The sequence below is a fragment of the Protopterus annectens genome, chromosome 5.part1 (genome assembly GCF_019279795.1).
Source record: "Protopterus annectens isolate FY-2018-M chromosome 5.part1, PAN1.0, whole genome shotgun sequence".
Lineage (NCBI taxonomy): Eukaryota > Metazoa > Chordata > Ceratodontiformes > Protopteridae > Protopterus > Protopterus annectens.
In genome coordinates, this window is record NC_056736.1 from 651,703,097 (window position 1) to 651,727,128 (window position 24,032).

General features: G+C 44.0%; 1 protein-coding gene across 1 annotated transcript in view; it reads left to right on the top strand.

Annotated features, from left to right (window-relative positions):
* The window catches only part of LOC122803248 (receptor-type tyrosine-protein kinase FLT3-like), a 495,076-nt gene that overhangs the window by 396,845 nt on the left and 74,199 nt on the right, over window positions 1-24,032 (top strand). The gene's annotated exons all lie outside the window — the stretch shown is intronic.

Consider the following 24,032-nt stretch of genomic DNA (forward strand, 5'->3'; position numbering starts at 1 on the left):
GTGGTGAGGTTGCTGGCATTTAGCAGATATATTTATATAGACTATGATGTGCTGGTATCTTTTGCTAGCCTTGGACAATTCATTTCTCAAGCATGTATACTTCTTATGGTCTTGACCACTAATTTTTTGAAGTTTTTGAGGTGTTTTCTTCCTTCCACTTTTCTTAAATCAAATGGAATATATGGAATCAGATGGATCCTGTTTCTCCCTTCTACATCTATAGCCTTTTGTAACACAATTTTTAAAGTGATATTAAAACACTCAGTTGGCACAACTGTTTGAGTGTGATGCACAGATGCCCTTATGTGTTTCAAATTTAAAAAAATTGACAAAGTTCATGCATTACTCTGCACACGAATGGGTACTTTGGTCAGTAAAAATAACATAGGGGATTCCTAACCTCTAAAAATGTAGTATGAGTTATTTTGCTATGGACTTTGCATTGACTCTTCAGTAATTACCAGAGTATACTGCTGACTCATAGTTGATTTTACAAGAGAACCCACAATATCCATTGCTTATTCAGATGGGATTTCCATGATAGGTAAGGGTATCATAGGGTCATTAAACCCTGAGCTGGGTGTTCTCCTCTGACATTTTCAGCAAGCTGCTAAAATTGCTCTGTCTCCTTCATAATACCACATCAGTAAAATCTGGCTATATTTCTAGCTTTTGTCTTAGTCATTGTTAAATGACCACTCAAAATATAGCTTGGTAATAACTCCATTACAATGTTATAACAGTCCTAGGAACTAACAACTGTCACAACATCCATTGCTTGTCTTTGGTTATTTTGTGCAGCAAATCATTTGTCCATTCAAAACATGGGAAAGAAGTAAAGCTGTTTTCTTCATGTGGTTTTCCCATCTACTCTGTTTTCTCTGGATTTACTTACTGTATTACCTTTCCTGAAACTGACACAGCTTATTTGGATGTCAGCCAAGTCAACATTATTTTCATCAGTATTCTGACATGAAGTGGAGGCCACAGCCTCTTCTCCTATAAACAAGATACAAGTGTCTCCTCCTCATCAACTTCATTGTCTAAAAAGGGCAACTTGCAAAAGTAATTTTCATTCATCAGAGATACTGATAAATTCCCTGCCTATTTCTTCCTCAGTTTCTATACCTATTTCCATTAATACGCTCAACTATGGGTCCTTCCATGTCCGTTTGTACACTGACCTCTTACTATTTTAAGAATCGGAATCTTTTGGTAAGGCTCACCAAGAGACAAATCTTAGCTCCTTTTATCTCTTGTATTCCTACACATTTTCTTTACTGGGGCTGGATCCTTCTGTATTCTGTGCATTCTGCAGTCATATCTTCCATAGCTTCCTGAACTTAGAGAAGTATTGGGCACTAATTGCATCATGTGTTAAGTTAGGCACTAGAGATACTGAATGCTGCACTTCACCTAAAATGATTGTTTTTTTTTTTTTATTCACTATAGGGTATTATCTTTTATTTCCATGTCTGCATATTACTTTGATTTTTAGTGTACAGATTGTGTTATGCTTACAATCATATTATGCTCCAAATGTAATAATATTCCATACATCCAACAGCTCTTGTTTTCTATCCCTTCTACCACAATATTACACTTATAGAACACTTAAAACAACTCAAAGTACATTTTTTCTTGTTTGGAGAAAGAAAGACATACTTTATTATTGACTCTTTTGTACATGCAAGTCTGTCATGTATGAGTGCTGTCAAGGTCCAAATAAGTTTTTAGCGAGTCTCCGGTTAAAAGAGATGACAGGGTTTACAATTTCAGTTAACATATATTCTGCTAAAACAGCTAGTTGTTCATAAGGTCTAAGGTCACTCTGGAATACCCACTTTCTTAAATTGCTTGGCACTATCCTTTTAGATTAGCCTAGAGCCAGGGCTTTTAGAAATTGTTTTTCTTACTTTTTGACTACTTGGAGTTGATCATCATCAGTTGTCAGGACCTGTCCTCATCCACTGGGTCTGCCAAACTCTCTTTAATGCCTCAAGATGAATTGCATCCCATATTTGAGGCTAGTACCTGCAGCAGTATCATACCTACTGCTAAGGAATATTTTCTTATTGATGTGGCTAACCACAATCCACACAGATGCCCATATCACCCAAGGAAATTATATACAATGAGTTTCAGTGCACTCCAAGTGTGATTCAATTAAAGCCTTACCTCCTTCTAGAGATCACTCTCCATACACCCCTCTCTTACTAGAGGTTACCTGCAGTAGTGCGCCTGAGGAAATTACCCTCCAGGATGGATATGTTGATCCTCCCTACCTCTGCCGTCAAGCGAGTGAACATCAAATTGAATCCATGTTACCCAGGTTGTAGTCAGACTTTATCCCTGTACTCTACAAGCTCAGGCAATATTTGCAGAATTTTACTTACAGTATTTAAATGAGGTTTTAGCCACAGTGTCAACAAACAGAATGTCCAGTTAGTGTAACAAAAGTAGTCAGAATTCCTTGTTTTAGTTTCTGGTAGTCATGTGTTTGAGTGTCTTTAAGCTCCAAATAAGTTGTTAGTGAGTCTTTGATTAAAAGGGTTGACAGAATTTTGGCTGATTCAGCTTGGGTCAGTTCTGTATAGCCATAAACATTTTGAATGCTAGTAGACAGGCCTCAAAGTCATCTTCTTTCCTTTGTTTCTTTAGAAGGTGTGAGTAAGGTTCAGTACTATTATGGATATCTGTTGTTAGAGGCTAAGTAGGTGTTGGTCAATGGCTGCATGCCATTCCAAAAAAAACTGTCTATCGAGAGTTCTAGTAGAGCTCCATAAAACCTTATCAGAGTTTACCAAAGCCTCAAGCCATTTTTTTTTTCATTTTGTACAGAACTCCACAACTAATGTTCAGTACACAGGTTTTTCATTCTACTAACAGAATAAACACTACATTTTGTTTGAGACAGACCTTTTTCTATCCTAGAACACCAGTAATCCAAAAAAGTGTGCTTAAAACCAGAAGCGGAGAACTCCGAAACTGTATTAAAACAAATTTATTTGCAAAAACGAACACCAAAAATCGATTAAACAAGCCAAATACATAAATGCCTTCTCAATCACAATATGCATTTTCGTCTTATTTCATAGACTTCATCAGATGACCAGTGCATAACATTGATACCAATTTATATTATTCATTAATTAACCAACCAATACCTTACTTTATTTAACTTTTAAAACACCCAATAGAGATCTTACGTAATTAATATTACTATTTCTTCAAAATTAAAACACTTTTATTTCTTAAAACCAATCAATCATTTGTATAATAAAATACATATTTAAAAAAGTTTGTTTTATATAAAATATATTACCAAGAATAAATAGAAAAAAATATTTATATATATATATATATATATATATATATATATATATATGTGTATATATATATATATATATATATATATATATATATATATATATATTAAAATATATTAAAAAGTATTGTGACCCATCATTAAATTTATTTATATAATGCATTGGTATGAGTGTATCTAAAAAATAATTAATTAATTTTTATCTTAGTTAATGGTATTTTTATAATGTTGAAAACATTTATTCTAATAGAAAGGAAAACAGAAGAGTGTATGGCTGCCCTCTAATAGTTTTTTGTATATATTCATTTAGGTTTGTATTTCAGAGTTTGGCAGATCTTAATTTTAATAAGGACACTATAGATATATAATCATTTAAACCAGGAGATCTGCCTGCTTCTAAGGTTACCTGCCACCATAACTCTCTGAATTCAAATTTTTCTTCCCACGGGCGTGAGAAGGCGTTTATGTATTTGGCTTGCTTAATCGATTTTTGGTGTTCGTTTTTGCAAATAAATTTGTTTTAATACAGTTTCGGAGTTCTCCGCTTCTGGTTTTGAGCACACTTTTTTGGATTACTGCTTTTTTAGCGCCCTTCCACATTTTTACTTGGTTTTGGTTCTATCCTAGAACAAATCATCATGTTTTTCATGAGCTCCTCACAACAACCATTTTATTGTCATGAGGATTTCTTAGGCTGGAGCAAATTTCTACATGGGCACAAGGGTTTAATAGTTCCCTAGTTTAGCATAAAGTTTCTCATGTAATAATACACAGGTTCCTACCACTTATAAGAAGCATCATTCACTCAGGAGCCTTACTTCTGTTAAGCTGTCAGTCAGTAATTTAATATTGCATTGCTTATTCTGGGTTGGAGAAAAAAAATCAAACAGACCAAGTACAAAAGTCTCGTTTATAAAGGAAAAGCATTATTCTACCCACTGCAATCCACGAGTGTAGGATGTTGCAGATCCAAAATGCACAGTCTGTACTCAATTTTCAGTTTGAAGTAGGTTCATTTACAAAGGATAACAGAAAGGTGGCTTCTTTGAGAGGGAGAGAAATAACAGGAGAAAAGCAGTATTCTAGTAACAGACATTCTCGAGTCAAAGGAAATAAAAAGTAGCATTCAGTTAAAGTCTTTCCACTAATCTTGTGTCTATCTGTGTTTTACCCTAATAAGTATAACATCACTTACAAACATTTAGTTCCAACATCCACATCTTTCCTTCAGTGTGCAGAGTGACAACCATTATCCCTTTCTAACTTTAGGGATCTATTCTGAAACTTACTTTTTTCAGAATTACCATTTGACTATCTTTTTTGCTCATCAGAGACTATTTTGTTGATACAGGAGCCGGGAATCCAATTTTAGGAAGGATAGTGGCCCTAATACAACTCAATGATGGCAGCCCAAATGCAGCTCAAGGTTGGTGGCCCTAATACAGCTCAATGATGGTTGCCCTACTATAGCTGCCAGGTGCAGATAATTCCCATGCTTGCTTCAGCCCCTCTACCACACCATCTTCTGTGCTCAGTAATATGTTTCACTCACTAAGTTACATGGTGTGTGTGTGTGTGTGTGTGTGTGTGTGTGTGTGTGTGTGTGTGTGTGTGTGTGTGTGTGTGCGCACGCGCGCGCGTGTGTGTGTGTGTGTGTGTGTGTGTGTTTGTGTGTGTGTATACGTGTATACATTTGTTTCTTTATGTTTGTGTTGTGACTTTTTGTGTGTGTGTGTGTCTTGTGTGTACATATTTCTTTTATGTGTGTTTGTGACTGTTTTGTATGTGTGTGTGTGTGTGTGTGTGTGTGTGTGTGTGTGTGTGTGTGTGTGTGTGTCTGTGTCTGTTTTGTGCCTGCCATGTGTGTGTTTGTCTGTTTTGTGCCTGCCATGTGTGTGTGATTTACATATTAGGGTGTGTCTTACAGTATCTTTTCTTTCATGTTTTACCAATTTTGTTACACTAAGTGACAGTTACATTTTCTAATAAACATTACAAAATGGCCTGATTGTCTTTTGAAGAGTTCAGTAAACTATTCTTCTGATCTAGGTCCTTTTGAAAAAACGTGTTGTACTTTACTTCACTTATTACTTGCATACAGCTTGCCGGTTATATTATTTCAGAAAGAAGTTTATTGTAGGACAGGAAATCTGTCACTGAAATATATTCACAGAGTAATCCAACACCATCACGTTGCAATTTGAGTCCCTGCCTGTTTGGAAATTTTCTGGAAAAATAGAGTTTCAACAAACATCTCTATGGATCATCTTCCCTTTAATAGTATTCTCTTGCTGAACACCATTTAATCAAACCAAAGCTATAGCTCTGTGTTACATCATCTCAGAAGAAAAACAATTCTACTTGGGCCAGTAGCGTGAAAAATTTAAAAGCAGAACATTCTGGTGTTCCATCAAAATAAATGAAATGTATGATAAAATGAAAAAAAATCACTAGAGTACACAACAGATCTAAGTCCCCCCAAGTCACGGAAATATTATGAATTTACCTAAGAACTAAGATCTTCTAAGACAACCCAGGCTGACATCTGAAGCAAAGAACAATTACACATATTTTAGTTATGTCAGAATACTAGGAAACAACACTCAACAATCTAGAGAAATCATACTAAATGGAAAAAAAAACTTGGACCTAGTGGACATTGCCAACATACTAGCAAATAAATTTAATGTAAATTTCACTCTTGAGGTGATCATCCAAAACCCTACAATACTTATATCAGTCACATCCCCAATCATCCCTAAAGAACATGTGTCCAGGGCTAAGAATACTTCCTCCATAGGTCCTCCATGGGTTCAGACAGGATTGTTTAACAGTACTAATCATGCCCTGGTGGAACATCTTTATAAGCTATTTACCTTAAGCCTGGCTATCGGCTCAATCCAAGATGTGTGGAGTAAAGCACTGGTGATACCACTCCATAATTGTGGACCTAGTACTGACAGTGGAAACCACAGGCCCATCAGCCTGATGATTCTTATTTGTAAGGCCATGAAACACATTATAGCAGGTTTGATCAACACAACCATTTAAAATCTCATGAGACTATATTCACAGCAACATGGTAGTGTTAAATGGTAGGTCCATTCTATTGAGCCTGGTAGACATCTTCAAAAAGGTAACACAAGCTGCTGACAGTGGTCATGCTGTGCACACTGCTTACCTTGATATGGCAAAGCCATTTAACACCCTCTCCCATGCTGATATAATTAATATACTAAATACATTACAAATAGACCCCACTGGATAGGCCATTGGATAAAAGACAGAACCCACATGGTGCAGGTGGCAGAGGTACCATCAAAGAACATGAAGGTCCTGCAGGGCTCAGTGCTGCTTCTGTTTGATACCTAATTCTTTGACTTATAGACTAAAACTCAAGACTAAGGCTAATAAAGTTTGTGGATGACTGTAAGTTGGTCGAGATTGTCAAATCCATCTCTGACACACAAGCCCTCTAGAAGGAACACATACTTATAAATATCTAGTGTATTGAACATGGCCTTAATTAAATGCCAAAATAATGCAATGCTGTCACATTTGGCAGACAACCCAATCCCTTCCCCAACATGTAACACTGACAATGGCCTGCTTAAAAAACTATGTAGTTAAAGATCTTGAAAAGTAAGTTGTCAATTCCCTTTCCTGTTCTCACCATGTAGCAACAGTTATCAGGAAATCCTTCTACTTGGTGCAGCTAATCACCAAGGAAATATCATCTAGATCTAAAGATGTTATTCTCCCCTTGTATTTAGCAGTGATAAGAAAAATTATTGAATAAATTGCCCCTTTTAGGATATACCTCACCAGGCGTATCAAACAAATGGACTGACCCCAGAGGTTCCTGACAAAGGAGATCATGGGTTTAATATCTCCAAGCAACCAGGAAAGACTGCAAGCACTGTCCTTTTCTGTGTCTTACAGGCTTCTCAGGAGAGACTTATGCCTTGACTTCCAAGCAATTGGGGTACAGTAGTGTAGGATTTCCTGTACCTTCATAAATCAAACAGTCTCACAAGTATCAGAACAAGGGATCTAAACCTGATTCATCAGATCAATAAAATAAGGTAGAGAGACAGTCATTGCTCATAGCTCCGTCACCTCTGGAATAAACTCCCACTGAATATAAACTGGGGTTGGCATAATGGTTAAGGTCATTACCTCACAGAGACTAGGTGCAGGGTTTGATTCTTTCCTTTGAAAGAGAGATTGGCTTGGCTTAAAATGGCCCACAAGGGCAGCTAGCCTAGTACTTACCTATGAACCTATGGAAAAAATATGATACATTATCTTCCTTTGAACAGGAGGGGTGGCCACAGTGGTGCAGCGGTTAGCATTGCCACCTCACAGCAAGAGGTTCTCCGGTTCGATTCTCAGCTGGGGTGCCTTCTATGTGGAGTCTGCATGTCCTCCCTGTGGTTGCGTGGGTTTCCTCCGGGTGCTCCGGTTTCCTCCCACATCATAAAGACATGCTGTAGGTAGATTGGACACTCCAAATTGGCCCTAGGTGTGAGTGTGTGCATGTGTGTGCCTTCTGTGGAAGGTTGGGCGCCGGGCTGGCAACTCGACACTGTAAAACTCCACTGTCAATCAGGAGCAGACAGGTGATCCGCTGTGGCGAACCCTAACCGGGAAAAAGCCGAAAGAAGAAGAAGATCTTCCTTTGAACAGGACCTGGATAATTACATGTGTATTAATAAACTCACATCCTCAGTGGTAATAGTTCATAATATCATTACTCACTTTATATAAGGAACAGATAAAATCATGTAATCACAGTCAGCCAATCTCCTAAAACTGCACAATTAAGTCATAATAGATCCATATTTCTAAAACAATTATAATATATATATTTAAAACTTATGTTTATAATCCACATTTATTAAAATGTATACACAAGTATACAGATTCCTATACATACAGAATAATGCGGTTGTTGCCTCCTTATTAGCACAGGCTTTATGCTAACAACATTGTTCATCCCAGGTTTTAAGTCAGCCTGTAAACTAACTTTCTAGTCATATTCCTTGTTCTCCAGTACATTATGAATATCACCACCTCTAAACTGTTTAAACACTATCTCCATTACCCTAAACTTGAACTGATGTTGGGGGCCAGCATCCATAACAATAATTCGCTCTTTTAACTTTCTAGTACTTTTGCCCATATAGAATGAAGGGCATTTGACACATGTAGCCAAATATACCACATGTGTAATGTTACAAGTAGCCATACAGCGAAAAATATAGTCTTTATTCGTTATTGGATGGACAAATGTATTATTATCTGAAAATATGTCACTACAACAGCTACAGTTCATGCATGGAACAGTGCCAAATTTACTTGCAACATAGCTTTTATCACTAGATCTAAAATCCTTATCGCATAATCTTCTATTTCTGTTATTAAAATTTCTATAAGAAAAACTTGGTTTATCATCCAAAATTTGTTGCAATTCCAGCATAGCTAACAGTATGCCCCAATTATTTTATGATTATTTTCCTTACTTCACTAGTTCTGACGTCAAATGTAGTAACATATTTTATTAACTTGCTCACTCTATCCCCGGGATTCATGAACCTTGCGCCAGGCGCCAGCATAGCGTCGGCGTTATAACGCCAAATATGGCTGCTTAGCGATTCAGGTATGAATGAATTCCACGTGCACTACCGGGCGCGGACCGTCCCCGCCGGCGTAGGTATGCAAAACACACTGTGTGCGGTATTGCACCATGCAAATGAGGGCAAATAGCGATCCACGGCGGCGAGGCGAAGCGTAAGACGGCAATGTAAACCAAAAACGGTTTACATTTACCCAAACATACCGGAGGAGTAACGGAAGGCTGTCAAAGTCAGGTATCATATAGGTGCAATATGCCAATGTGGAAAGGCACCGAGAATGTCCAAAGAAAATATGCACAAAATGTAAAAATGACATAAATGGCACGACGTAGAAAGAACAGCAGACCCCGGGATGTGTGCACAGAAGTTGTAAAGCAATGAAATAATATGATAATGTCCGAAAAGAGCATTAGAACACAAATCAGCTGCACAGCCACCACACACCATAGTATGTATGTAAAGCTGCAACCCCAGCGCAATGGTTGTCAAGGAGTGGAGGCGGTGTCCGCCGTAACCAGGTATTAGTAGTCAATTCCATGCAAATGAGGCAGATAATAGTGAATCGCAAAACGGCGCCAGCGTAAGGATGGAGCAAACGGCGTAGCGGTACGACACCGAGGAGTGGCCTACACGAGATACATGTCAACCACACAGGGGTATGCCACTGTAGGAGGAAGGATATTGGAGGACAGCAAATCTGGGCTGTACAATGCACATCACAGCATCATGACTGGCGTGTTAGGAAATAGATGCGCTGACAGTACAGAATGCGCGTACAAATGCATGTGCACGAGGATGACTATGTTCCCGAAACCAGTCATGTGACGGCCTCACCGGCAACAACCAGGGATATAGGAAGGTAATGCGGAGAATACGAGGAAATGCGGAAGCAGTGTAAATGGATCCGTAACGAGCAATTAACACCAATCAATGCAGGAAGGGCAAACGCCGGCAGCTGATAAGTCTGCATGCAGACTCCTGCAGAACGGGAAAGGGGAGGCATATGAGAGCAAAGATAATAGGGGATGTAGTAGAAATGCAAAGGGCAAAGAACCGAAATAGCACAGCCAAGTACAGAGGTAGCATAACTGCGGCTGCAGATAAAATGCATCATATGCCATGTGCCTGCAGGATGCAGTAATGTAAGATGCCAGGCGAAGGCAATGCAGGCAACTGTAATGTAACACTACAGGCAGTACCGCTGCAGCTGCAAGCGTAAAACCACGGAAATAATCCATGGATAGGGCCGCACAGACACACCCAATGACATCACCGGGTATACAGCACAACAGTAATAAATGTGAATGCGCACAACACACAGCGCGATTTCCCAAACGCCGCACCGTAGGGTGTAAACAGACGGGAACTTTTAACATGTATATGCTGGGTGCCGCCGTGGCCGTGATGCATAGGTATGTGGCAGAGACAGACGGAGTTGCGGAGGGTGGTGCCGACAACTACCGTAGGCCTCACAGGAGAAGGAGAGTGTTCAGACCAAGGGTGACCTACCAGGGGCTGCGAGACCTGGAGATAGTAGAGCGCTACAGGGTGGACAGGGACACGTTACAGCAAATAGTGGAGCTGTGCCGGCCGCGCCTGAGAACAAGAGACAACAGAGGGGAGCCCATCCCAGTGGACACAAAGGTATGTGTGAGCTTGCGAATACTGGCTACAGGTACCTTTCAAAGGCCCACCGGGGACATAATGGGCATCTCACAGGCATCAGCATCCAGGGTACTACACCAGTTCCTGGATGCCATGTTACCACATGCCCATGAGCACATAAAGTTCCCCACATCTCAGGAGGAGTTGGCTAGCAGTATGCGCCGCTTCCACCGTGTGGCACAATACCCGGAGGTCCTGGGTGCGATAGACTGTACGCACATAGAAATCAAGTCACCACCTGGGGAGCAGGGTAGACGCTACATAAACCGCAAGGGATACCCCTCCATCAATTGCCAGGTCGTGTGCAATGCGCAGGGCATTATCATGGATGTGTGTGCTGGCAGCCCTGGAAGCTACCACGACTCCCATATCTGGCATGCCTCACAGCTGTATCAGGTATTTGCCAGTGGGGACATCACACAAGGTCACCTTGTGGGGGATGCTGGCTACGCACTGGAGCCGTGGTTGATGACACCCATCAGAAATGCACACACACACATGCAAGAACGCCATAATGAGGCACACGCACAAACGAGAATAATCATAGAGCGTGTGTTCGGGATCTTGAAATCACGGTTCCGGTGCTTGGATACATCCGATGGAGCCTTGCAGTACTCTCCAGGCACAAGTGCCCACATATTCATAGTATGTTGTATGCTACACAATATGATTCTGCGGAAACAGCTGCTGCAGGGACATAATGCCGGAGGGCCACCAAGCCCGCCACAACTGCCAGGGCAAGCACAGGCACAGGGCGCGGCGCCACGGACACACTGAGCCAGCCCCAGTAGGTAGACAGAGGCGCACCCAATATGCCTATGCCCTGGCAAAGAGGGAACGATAGCACATACTTTGACAGTGTAGGCCCCATGGACTGACACCTCCTGACCTGCACACACAGTAAAATGGACGCCACACAAACATGTCCGCCCGTAATGTGTACCGTATGCGGACGTATGTGTGACTCCAACAAAGGCACCGCCAAACACTGCACACCCAATAGCCAGCAGAGCATGGAACGCCAACACCTCAACGACGCCGGTTCAACAGCACACGGCGAGCCATATGCTGCCACTATCGCCGCAAGTCGACCACACATGTACGCATGTGCATACACAGATACGGAAATACATATCAGTACACATGTAGAAATATATGTACGCATACACAGATAGAAAGGACAACAGGGTAATATGGAACCCAGGGATGCAAGTTCACAGATAAGTAAGACGCGAAATCACCACATATTAAACATAGTGACCAACAACCCGATCATCCTGGAGGGTGGGCAGGGCAGGTAACGCCAGCCATGGAAATGTTAACCTGCATCAATACATATCCGCGTGTCGGGATGGTCACAGTCCACGGTACAGTAACGGGATATGTGTAGGGTCACCACCTGTCCCACGTTGTGAGGGACAGTCCACCTTTGGGCAGTTGTGTCCTGCAAAAACATTGACAAAATGGCAAATGTCCTGAGATTGTAGGACAAAACCATTTCCCATAATTACCTTATTAGTTGCAGAAAACAGTTATTTTGTAGAAGAAACATCTAAATATGATAATAAACAGAATAAGCAACTGTAATGCTACAGCTTTGTATTCCGTCAAAAAGTGAATCGCTGTCCTTTGTACTGGCCGTGGGTATGTGTTGGCATGCAAAATCTGACGTTTCTACTAAAATGTCCCACTTTGGCCATTTGAAAAGGTGGCAACCCTACATATGTGCGTGTCATATCCATAGGACATGAGTGCGGAGATACACGCCGCCACCGGCGCGCCAACGAGGTATTGTGTTCTACCGTCGGTGCGAAAGCGGAAAGCATACCAGTGAAGTGTACGACATTATGAGGAACGACCTCATCTGGGGTGTAAAACAGTTCATGTTCCTCGCAGTTCCTCCAAGTTCCACATTGAAAATGTCTCTCAAACATCCATTGTTAGGAATGTATATAAATGACATCCTGGTAAATAGAATGTACTCATAGTAAGTTAGTAAAGGTTCTTCACTGTAAGTAAATCAGCATATCATAATCAACCTATGACCTACTTAGCTGAAGTTGTCACTATGCCATTACTATGTGTTCCACATTATGCCCATGTGTTTCACATTACTACTGTGTGTGTTCCCCACTCGGAAATAGAAGGTTGACAGCCATGGCGGCAATATGTGTATGTGTGAGGTGAGGTTGTGGTGTGTTCCGCTGTGTGTGTGTAATGTGTGCCAGTGTAAACTGTGTAAGAGGGTGACATGTAACAGGTGGAGTGTAATAACAGGCGAGGCATACAGTACAGGAACCATAGGCGATGTACAGCAGTACCCACAAAGTAGTACTGACATCTCCTCAGTGGCTATGCACGTGGCGACGTAAAATGATGCAAAGCGCAAATGTCCCAAAGTGTACCACAGGGCCATAGCAAACAGGAGATGCAAAGGACGCATGTACAAACCACGACCGTAGGTATGGCGGCCATAACGCACACTCCACACGGTCCGTCGGCAACGTTACACAGCATCAGGCATGTACGGCGAAAATACGAATGTGCCATCCCGCACCGATCGTGAACACTTACGGTCCGGTAAATACCGCGGTGTGTTCCACGACCGTGACGTAAGCAAGCGGCACACGAATAGGAGGCTACCGGTAGCATACAGTCCGCCCCAAGTATAGGACCACAATCACCGTAACTATCAGCGACAAAATGCCAATGGATGGTAGGCACGGACGAACATCCGCAGATATATAACCGATGTGAAGGAGGAATACGTGCAGGAAGCACACATGCAGGCGATACCGACAGCAGACGACATCAACAAAACAAACATTCCCGGAACAACAGACAGGTAACCCGCAGCTCCCCAAGCAGGGATGGAGCACACACACAAGCATATCTGGTATGTATAAATGCAAGACTCACACCTGCACTGTCACCCACATCCGCAGATATACCCCATTGCACATATCAAAGGCATAAGAGCTAAAACCGTAGCAAACACATACAGGCAGTGAATGACAGCGGCATACCCACAACAAGCTCCTGGGAAACACTAGCAGCGGCTCATGCATCCATGGATTCGCTATGTACAGGAAAATAACAGCCATGTAACACATTTGAATGCACAACGCCATCGACAGACGCCGCCAGGACACGGGGACCCACATGTCGAACACAATACCATACCCAACACACACAATCCACGGCTAACACCACAGCGAAATGTACCCGACACCACACATAGCGGATGCAGTCACACAAACATGATACAATACATACCATCCTCACGAAGGTATTGCAAATAACCAACGGCCACACGAGGAAAGAACCATGGCCTAGTGCCGACGCGTAACGAATGAAAGGAAGGGGATCACCGCTGATATGCGCAGAAGTACACACCGAGGAACAGCTATTGGCCTGATTAACCCACATGCATCAGGCAACGACGAATATAAGGAAGACTCCCTGGATATTCAAACCGTATGTTCATACCGAACTCATACAAACTAGAGAAAGAGAAACAAGGGAATAGAGACGAACTCAGAACAAAAGGCCGGAAAGGTATGTCGAACCCACGACATGTACTGGTGTGTAACGCACGATACGTATGACGAATCTGTACAGTATGTGAACAGTGTGTGTAGGTAAAGATACCTGTCCATCAGGCAGAGAGAGGCGAAGGTTGGATATGTAATGCTAAAATGCGCAGCATACCAACAACTGTGGACAACGTGTGCACAGCAGTGGGACAACATGTAAACACCCGGGATAACCCCAGGGCCGGCTTGCCACCCTTTCAAAAGGCCAAAGTGGGAAATCGTCGGGACACACTTCAGATGTTACAGGTGGACACATACCCATGGTCAGTACAAAGGTCAGAACTCTACTCTTTTGCATAAAGAAAAGTGTAGTCTTGTAGCAGTTCATTTGCTTATTGTGTGTCTTGTAACAGTTAGGAATGTACATACATAAATAAGTATGTTATGCAACTCTTACATAAGAATGGGATATAGTGATGTCCCACAATCTCAGGACATTTGCCATTTGTGATAAATTGTGTCAGGACACAACTGCCCAAGGAGGGACTGTCCCTTGCAAAGTGGCACAGGTGGTAACCCTACCCCAGGTCTGCCATAGGGGTTGCAAACACAGAACAATGCCACCACCCACGCCGATGCTGGCAGTGGATATCCAACACTGAAGTGCCACAGCAGGGGATAGGACATTTATGTATAGTGTCACAGCACACATGTGCATGGGCATATACCGTCGATGTCATACGGAATGTGCGCACGACGTGCACCTATCCCACGCAGTAGGGGCGACTATGTCAATTATGTGTAATGCAAAGCTGGCATGATGGATATGTTCACAAATCATAGACAGTATCACAGGCATAGCATGCATGATGGAGCGATGGGCTAATGTTATATACATACACAAGATATGTATGGCCTGCACATATGGGACAATGTAGTAGCAGAATAGGTACCCGAAATGGAGGTAACAGCAAGTGACCATGTCCAAACGCTCCATAGCAGGTGCAATGTGTGCCACAATGATGTCCAGCAGGGCCGTGTGTAAACACATGTGCAATGTACACAGTACTGACACCCCCCCCATGGTAGTGTCCACTGAACGGCAGAACTGGATGTCAACTGTCATGTCTATACAGTACGTCCGCTGTGGTGGTACCATGGGTCTGTGTCACCCTACCAGCAAGGCAGCTATCACATGACTAGTGACACAGTGTGCCCCTGTGGGATGTGCACAGGACCTATGTCCCACAGCATGGTGTGTGTCCAGTCTGTAGATGTCACACAGACGCCCGGGCTGAGCAATGTGGCATGTGTGCACACATGCAGGACTGCTCCTCCCCCCCTGCCCACAGCAAACGCCATGTAGGAGTACTACATGCATCAGTACTGTGGAGAACATGGCCCATGGCAGAGTACATTACACCCCTGTGTTAGTGGCATGCAGGTGAGCACAGATGTGTTACATGACTGTCATTTGCATATGTAAACTGTCTGAGCTGGGTAGAGAGCACAGCATGACTATACTGAGACATGTAACGTTGTATCCATTGTGTAAGGTACACCACACATGTGTTATTGTAACACGGCCTGCGTGTACATGTGTGTATGGCACAGGTACAAGGGCACCCAAGGTATCAGCTAGACATACAGTCCAGAAATGTGTAGTCCTGCACATGTGTACCCACGCTATGGTGTAATATGGTAACCACAGCACCATGTGGGCCATGTGTGTGTACATCAACCATGTACAACGTGATATGCCTGTATAGGGACAGTATCCATGTGATACACACCGCATGACTGTCAGTATGCAAAGGTGATGTGTATGCACTATGTGTGATGTAACTGATGCAATGATATCTACATGATATATCTGCCACACTGACACCTGTATGGGTGTCAGCAACATGAGTAGGATGAGCTAGAATGCTGCCAGGTATGTAGAAGTGGTATATGTAGGCATGTACAGTACTGTGTGACAGCAGGTAGTGTACGTATGCAAATACTGAGCATGAGGGGCCACAAGTCTGAGGAACGTGCAATGCCACACGTCCCTGAAATGTTGTAGTCAGCATGATATGCCTGCACCACTGTGTGAACTGTACAGAAGGCACATGGCGAACATGCCGATACATAGGGTACGATGTGATGCTGGATGTGTACACTGTCAATAGCATAAAGTGGAATGGTGCTGAAGGGCAAAGAGCGGATCATGTCTGATGTGATACCCTCTGTACCACCCCAACCACCCATGCAATAATATGACAGGTGGCCAGCATGGGATGTGGTGTGCTGTGGCACAGAAGCCCAACAAGGGTGCCAGGAAAGGCATGCAGGTAGTCAATGAGTGTGTGAAGCATGTATGTCAAGATGTGGCCCAGTGCCATACTGAATGGCCCAGCCATGGGTGTAGAGATGCAGCCCCATACGTGCAATGCAGTACCATCCATGTGTAGTGTGATAGATGTGGTAGTGTGGTGGTCAGGGTGCACAACGACATGAATGGGCTAGCAGTCACTGACGTGTGCTGCTGCAGAGACATGTAACAGCCAGGTTGGCGGGATACAACAACTACGGCGGTTGGAGGTGACATTGGGACTGTGTTCCCAGACATAACATGTGCATGCCAGTACTATGTATGTGTCCACAGGGTTAATACAATGTCCAGCCAAGGATTGGAACCCTGTAGTGAGTGAGAGTGTGTATTGTTGGTAGGTACCCCATTGGCAGGCAGGATGCCAGCAACATCTGTGTCGCCAATGCCTGCATGACCGTGGTATGCTGCATTGAATGTGGATGTAGTCAAACAGCAGAGACATACCACCACACCGCGTGAGGGCCCACACTGCAATGTCTGGCAGTCATGTGTAGGTAGCTAGCTGTGGAGTATGTCATGCACCAGCAGGACACACCATGACTGTCAAGTGACACACAACACACAGGTGAACAAAACTACCGTGCAACAGCCTGCACATGTGCCCATACAGCACGTGTGCATGGAACAGGAATACCACTGTGGCGTCTGTGAAAATGCCAGCACCACCATGTCTCAGTGTGGAATAGCATGGTCCCTACCAGTGTGTAAATGTAGCAGAAGTGCACTGTGATCACTGTTGGCATAGGCACATAGACTGTCCATCGGATGGGGTGCCATGCCCTCAACTACCTCTGTCAGTGGATGTCAGTAATACCGGCTGTAGTGTGTATGTACCATGCATGCTGCTATGGTTGTGTGCTTAGGGTGTGGCTAGGAGGGATGGTAAGCATGGATGTTCAGCAAACAGAGGGGGGAGGTGTGTAGGCCTAGCATACAGACACATGGAGGTTTGGTGCATGCTGAGGGTAGTGTAGGTATGGTATGTGTCGTGTAATGTGTCACCCAGCTATGTGTACTGCATGGCCAAGCATGTGTGGGTACGTGGGAGTCCATACTAGGGAAGGTCGTGTTGCTGGCAATACATAGCAGTAGCAAATGTCCCAGGTGCAATGTACAGCATGCCAACCCGACTGGCATGTAACCTGTGGTGTACAGTGTCTGCACTGTCGCGTGTCACAATGTGTAGTGGCCACAAACATGGGTATCTGAACATGGACTACCTATGATGCAATGTGTCATGGGAAAATACAGTATGTGTGTAAATCACGGTGTGGTGTGGGAACCACCCACCTGTGTGTGTTGCAGTCCAGGTATGTGACTGGGAGGTATGATCTGTGTACAATCTGGACTGGCAGGTGTGCCGTGTAGGGCATGGAGGCAGGTCCCAGGCACCGAGATAAATGACATGTGTGCTGTACTGTGTGTGCAGTGCTAGTGTACAGCACAGTGGAGGGTGTAAGCATTGTCACACATCACTGCATGCTGTGCCTACCTGTGACAGCCCTGCCAGAGACAGACATGTGACACCGCTGCACAGGCAGCATAGCATGAGAAGATGTACATGTGGGCTGCACACCTTAGCCAGATGTCCACACGACATGTGTGCCACGGTAGTGTGGTTCAACACGACTATCAGACTGGACAAACAGCACATGCCTGCATAACAACAGTATGACCATAGTCAACAGTCCCAGTGACAGAGTAGGCCAATGTAGACTATCCCTGCATGCAGACCAGTGGCTACTGGACACCTGGCTAGACACACACCTGGACGGTTAATTCACCATTGAGCCATCACATGTCCACGCCCATGTGGGCCGCATAATGTCATCACAGGGTGGTCACAATAGCAGGTGGCAAGGCAGACACGGTGTACCAGGTGATGTGTCATGTGTGCATATGTTGAGTAGCACAGCCGCTCACATGTCTGCAACATACTGGTGCACGATGTATACTGTTACATGATGAATGGAACTGCACTGTCACCCACTACAGGGCCAGCTGGCACAGGTGTGGTGTGACTGGTGTAACCCATGTTTGCACAGGATACACACTGCTGTTGTAGGCAGCCATGCTGGTGGCCACCAGTGATATATGCAGTGGTTATACAAACATACCGTACACAGTGTTCAGGCAGGAATGTCAATTGTCGTGGACGATGTGCTGCTATGTGAATGTGGGTGTTTGTTGTGAATGTCACACATCCAGAAGACACCATCTGGTGCAGTCATGGTTGTCAACACCGCTACACACATCCACAGCAGTCAGAACCCAGTCCCGACAATGTGTGTCAGTCACCCTTGTACCGTGTGACATATGTGCACATGGCGGAACACCTCCCACTGTCATCTAAGCTGGCTACATGATGGCTGGAATGTGCTGTAGAAATGTACAATGCTGGTAGCCCAATGAAGTACCTGGAATCAGACACAGTACACTATGTCAGCCATGTAAACCATGCACAACAATGACTGCCCAACAGACACAAACAATGCATTGACACATGGAACATGTGCTCATGACAAATCTCACTGAGGTATGTTGCACATATAGATGTACAATTGTCATCTATGGCCATAGCATGGATGCAGACACACATACTCCACAGGTAGTACCATGTGATGTAGGTAGGGGGGCATTGCTTGTGTATATGTCACAGTAGATGTACACAGACATGTCCTGCATAGCCATCATGTAGGGGTAGCTGTGGTATGTCACTACTGGACATGCCCATACAGATTACCATGTCCCGCAGGAGATGTGTTAGGTGTGTACCACATGTGACATGCTGACAACAATCTGCGATGTGTATGGCTGCCGGTGTACCTGTGTGACAATGTCTGTGATGGGTGCAAAGGCACATAGTATCGTATTGTATGCACACAAGCCCCACATAGCTGCATAGCCTGAACATACAGTACAAGGAGTGTGTGGGATGATAGCAACCCACAGGTGGAGATGGGTATGGACGGCGGCCCACAACCACATGTGTGTGTACGGTGTTCACATCCACGACACATGAGCATCTGAGAGGCTAGCGTCACAGTTGTACAGGGTCGCATGTACATATGTTCAGCAACATCCCTGTATGTCCCACCACTGGCCTGTGGACCGATGGACAACAACCAAATGTGCAGGTATGAGATGTGCACAGCACATCACAGATGCCTACCGTAGAACAGGCCTACCATGTAGACATGTGCACAGTAGGTCTGCGCCACCTGCAGTCAAACACGTTAGGTGCAAAACCACACCAATAGTCCGGCCAATGACACAGATGGGCGTGCATGCCTCTGTGTATGTATGTCTGTGAATGGCTCCGGCATAGCAATATAGCCGTGTCACCATTGTGAACAACAATATGAATGGGTTGTATGTGTGAGGTGTGCATCATATGTGTATGGTCAGATCGACGATACCATCAGTGGGCCTGCTATGTGAACATCCATGTCCCCATACATGGATACCTCTGCTGAGGCCAACACCACATTCACACAGGGAGGGATGGCGGTGTGTAGTGCAGCAGCAGACATGTGGGTGGCAGCGGCAATGTATGTACACATATGTGTTACCCACATCAGTTCAGGCAGATATCCATGTGCATGGGATAGCGGTGTGTGTACACATACAGCACTGTGTCGATCAACATCCCAGCACATAGCACCTGCCAGGGCTACAGTGTATCCATGGATGTGTGATACCTGCATGCACCACACACACCCTCAACAAGCAGCGTTCAGCATACCTCGCTGGAGGACAGTGTCCACACCATGGTGATAAACATGTTGAATGTCCATATTCACACAGCTATGACAAAAGCAATGGACAGCCACCCTGCCAATACCGTCAGCCCCTGGGTGGGTCACACCCATTGCCATGTATGTGGCATACCCTGCCATATCATGCAGAGATGACCAGCAAGGCTGCATGAGCTATCACAGTCCCACATGGTGCAATGGACAAAAGGCACTCTCACTATCAACCATACACAGTAGTAATGTGGTGGCGATGCACCCTGTCATGTTACAGGTGCTGTGTGATGCTCTGCACAATGTGTGTGTACATGCTATGCATGGCCTTTCCTGCTAATGTGTCATGGTTACACATTGCTCCATGTCTATCACATACGTAACACAGGTGAGCTGGGGCAAGTTGTCCAGCACCGGTACAGTGCTGTGTGGAAGTACATGGCACAACACATGCATGTGCAGGTGTCCATGTGTATGTGTACAGTGCCGCTGCTGACGATCACAATGGACACAGAGGTGATGTGAACTGACATATACAGAGTGTACAGGTGAACAGTAGCACAGACGCCACATGGGGACATATGCCAACTGATATGGACATAGGTGCAGCCAGGTACACATGTCCATGGCAGGCTAACATCTACATGGTGCGTGCACAGTGTGATGGGGTGGCACACAGATATGATGTGACACCCAGTGCTCAATGGTGTGAAGCCACAACATCGGCTGTGTCACCGCCACGATGCCCTTCACAGATCACTGTGCAGATGTCGTACATGTCATAGCAATGTATTTCCAACAGTATGCCAGCACAGCAGTGTGAATGTGACCTGCCACCATCATTATGTCTTCCAGATAATGCCACGTTCCCGGCTTCCACCATTTAGCCGACAGGAGGAGGAGGTCATCATACCATACCTCCAGAGTAACTACAACGCCCTGTTTAGCCATGTGCCACAGCAGGCACAAGAACGGCAGGAGATGTGGGAGGAGTTGTGCAGGAGGGTGAACAGCGTGGGCGGAACCAACCGCAGCTACCAACAAACCCGCAGGCACTGCACAGACCTGATCCGGCATGCAAGACAGCGTGCTGCTGCAATCGCCAGGCAACAACGTGGGACAGGTGGTGGGCCACCAACACAGCCCCCACTCACAGCTACGGAGGAGCTCCTGGCCAGTCTGGGGACACCCACAGAACAACACGCAGAACCACTTAAGGCCCATCGTGGAGGTGGGTGTCTCCCGAGCTATGAGCCTGGAGCTGCATGGTAAGTCAGTGTTGCATGTTTGTATGATAGGCGACGTGGGTGTCATAGTACAACACATGATATAGCAATACATGCCAGGTATATGGCCACACAAGATGCAAACCATTGTATGCTATGTTGTGTTAGCAGACATGTGCATAGCACATGCAACCACACACATGCATGATGTGTCATGCACAGTGCTGACCGTGGAGATAGTAATGGCTAATGTGTATACCTTTGTGTAATGCCTTTACAGGTACGCCTGGCGGTCGCAAGGACAAGGGTCTGTTGCAGGTAAGTCTGTTGCCAGTCAAACGCATGTTCTGCTGTATTGATATTCCCCATGTGTCTAGGCATGACATGCTCACCTGTGTGTGCCCCGTCACGGTATACAGCTCGCACCACCCGACATACACACCACCCATGTACAGTAGATACACCTGCTATCAGAGTGGTATGACACCACACAACCAATTGGTGTGTTACGTGCATTCAGCTATGCATACAATGGTGTAGGTGTTACACAATGGCTGCATGTGTAGTATGCATTGGTATGCCAGTGCAGTATGGACACAGTACCACAGAGTGAGCTGTGATCTGGCCAGAGCACAGGTGTTACCAATGTGACCCATGCCCCTGCATCGGGTGCACACGTTGTGACATGGCGCATGCCATGTCCCATGCACGTGGATGTCTGGCTGCAGCATTGTCACACCATGATATGTAAAATGAGGAAAGGCAACAACAGAAACCTGAATCAAGGACCAACAATGAAAACCAAGAGAATTTATTCACAGACACGTCCACCGACTAAGCGCTTTCACCTAAAAAGGCATCCTCAGAGTCGGTTAGAACATCACAATCAACATATATATACATGATTAGAACTTATTGAACAATGACATCACATTTTAAATACACCAATGAGCCCAAGCACTGCCTCAACACAATTAAAGATACAAAACCCATTCTAGTATAGTTCTGAAAAATGTTAAAAAAATTGAAACACAAAATAAATCACAACAATTAACTGCATACTATGACTTGTACATATGCACATACACTTATATATAAAAATAAATTAATATAAAATACATATATCTCAGCCTGTAGACCTTGAAAAATGATGACTCTGTTAAACAGAATAGAATAGGTACAGCATGACACAATGCCCTCCCCCTTAAAATTAAATACAACTTGCTTTCTGTTTTAACACTGGTTTGATGGATATACATTCATTAATACCCGGACACCTCGTATGCTCAATCTCACCTGCCATTGAACTTCTAAGAGGGCCACCTTGTTGCTTATATCACCCCTTGATCCTCATATACCCTGTCAATGACAAAAACAAGAACTTTTAAAATTCTTGCAATAACAACTATGTAAAACAACGCATTATGTGCATCCTTACTCTTTATACTGCGTACATGCTCACTAATTCGATCTCAACCTACGTGTGGTCATCCCAATGTAGAATGCGCACATGTACTGCAAGAAGCCACATAAACTAAACATTTTGTATTACAATTACACTGACCTGGGCATGCAATTGTGCGATCAAAACCTTTACAACCAAGTGTGTACCCTCACAAATAAATCTACAAACTCTACACCTACCACACTTAGACATAATTGATTTCCTGACCCTGGGCACCCTTTCCATAATTGCTTTTAAGTTAACACCTTTACTAAACACAATCCTAGGTGCCTTCCCAATAATGTCCTTGGTGTCCTTGTCTAAACAATGATTCCATACTTCACGTACCGAAGCTGCAATGACAGTGGCCTTCTCATTATAGTTAAGAATCAAGCAGGCTTTATTCTTCCCTATATCCTTATTCATGTTGTTCAACTCCATATTACTCGCCCCATTGACTTCCCCTCTCAATATAGGTTCAAAAACAGTGTTCCTTTTCCTGACTACTTCCTTTTTGACTTTTAATAAAAGGTTAAGTGGATACCCCCTATCCATAAACATACCCACAAGTTTGTACATTTCCTCTCTAAAAAGAATATCATCACTGATTATCCTAGATAGCCGTACCATTTGTCCCTTTGCCACCCCTCTTTTTTGATAAAAGGGGTGACAACTGGAAAAATGCAAAAAGGAGTTGGAGTAGCTATCTTTCCTATATAATGTACTAGCCAATCCTTCATGGTCCTTAAAAATTGTCAAATCCAAATAGTTCACCCTATCCACACAGTATGTGTATGTGAATCGCAAAAAACTAGTAGAGGAATTAATGTACTCCATGAACTCAATAACACTGCTCTCATCACCATCCCATAGGATGAGTAAATCATCCAAGTATCTGTTGTACAACACTACTTTCTCCCAAAATCTGGATTGAAAAATACAGGTTCTCTCCCATGCCAATAGTACAAGGTTTGCAAAAACTGGTGCGCATCTTGCACCCATGGCTACTCCCGAACACTGTTGATATATCTCACCTTCAAATTTGATGAAATTATTTTTCAAAACAGT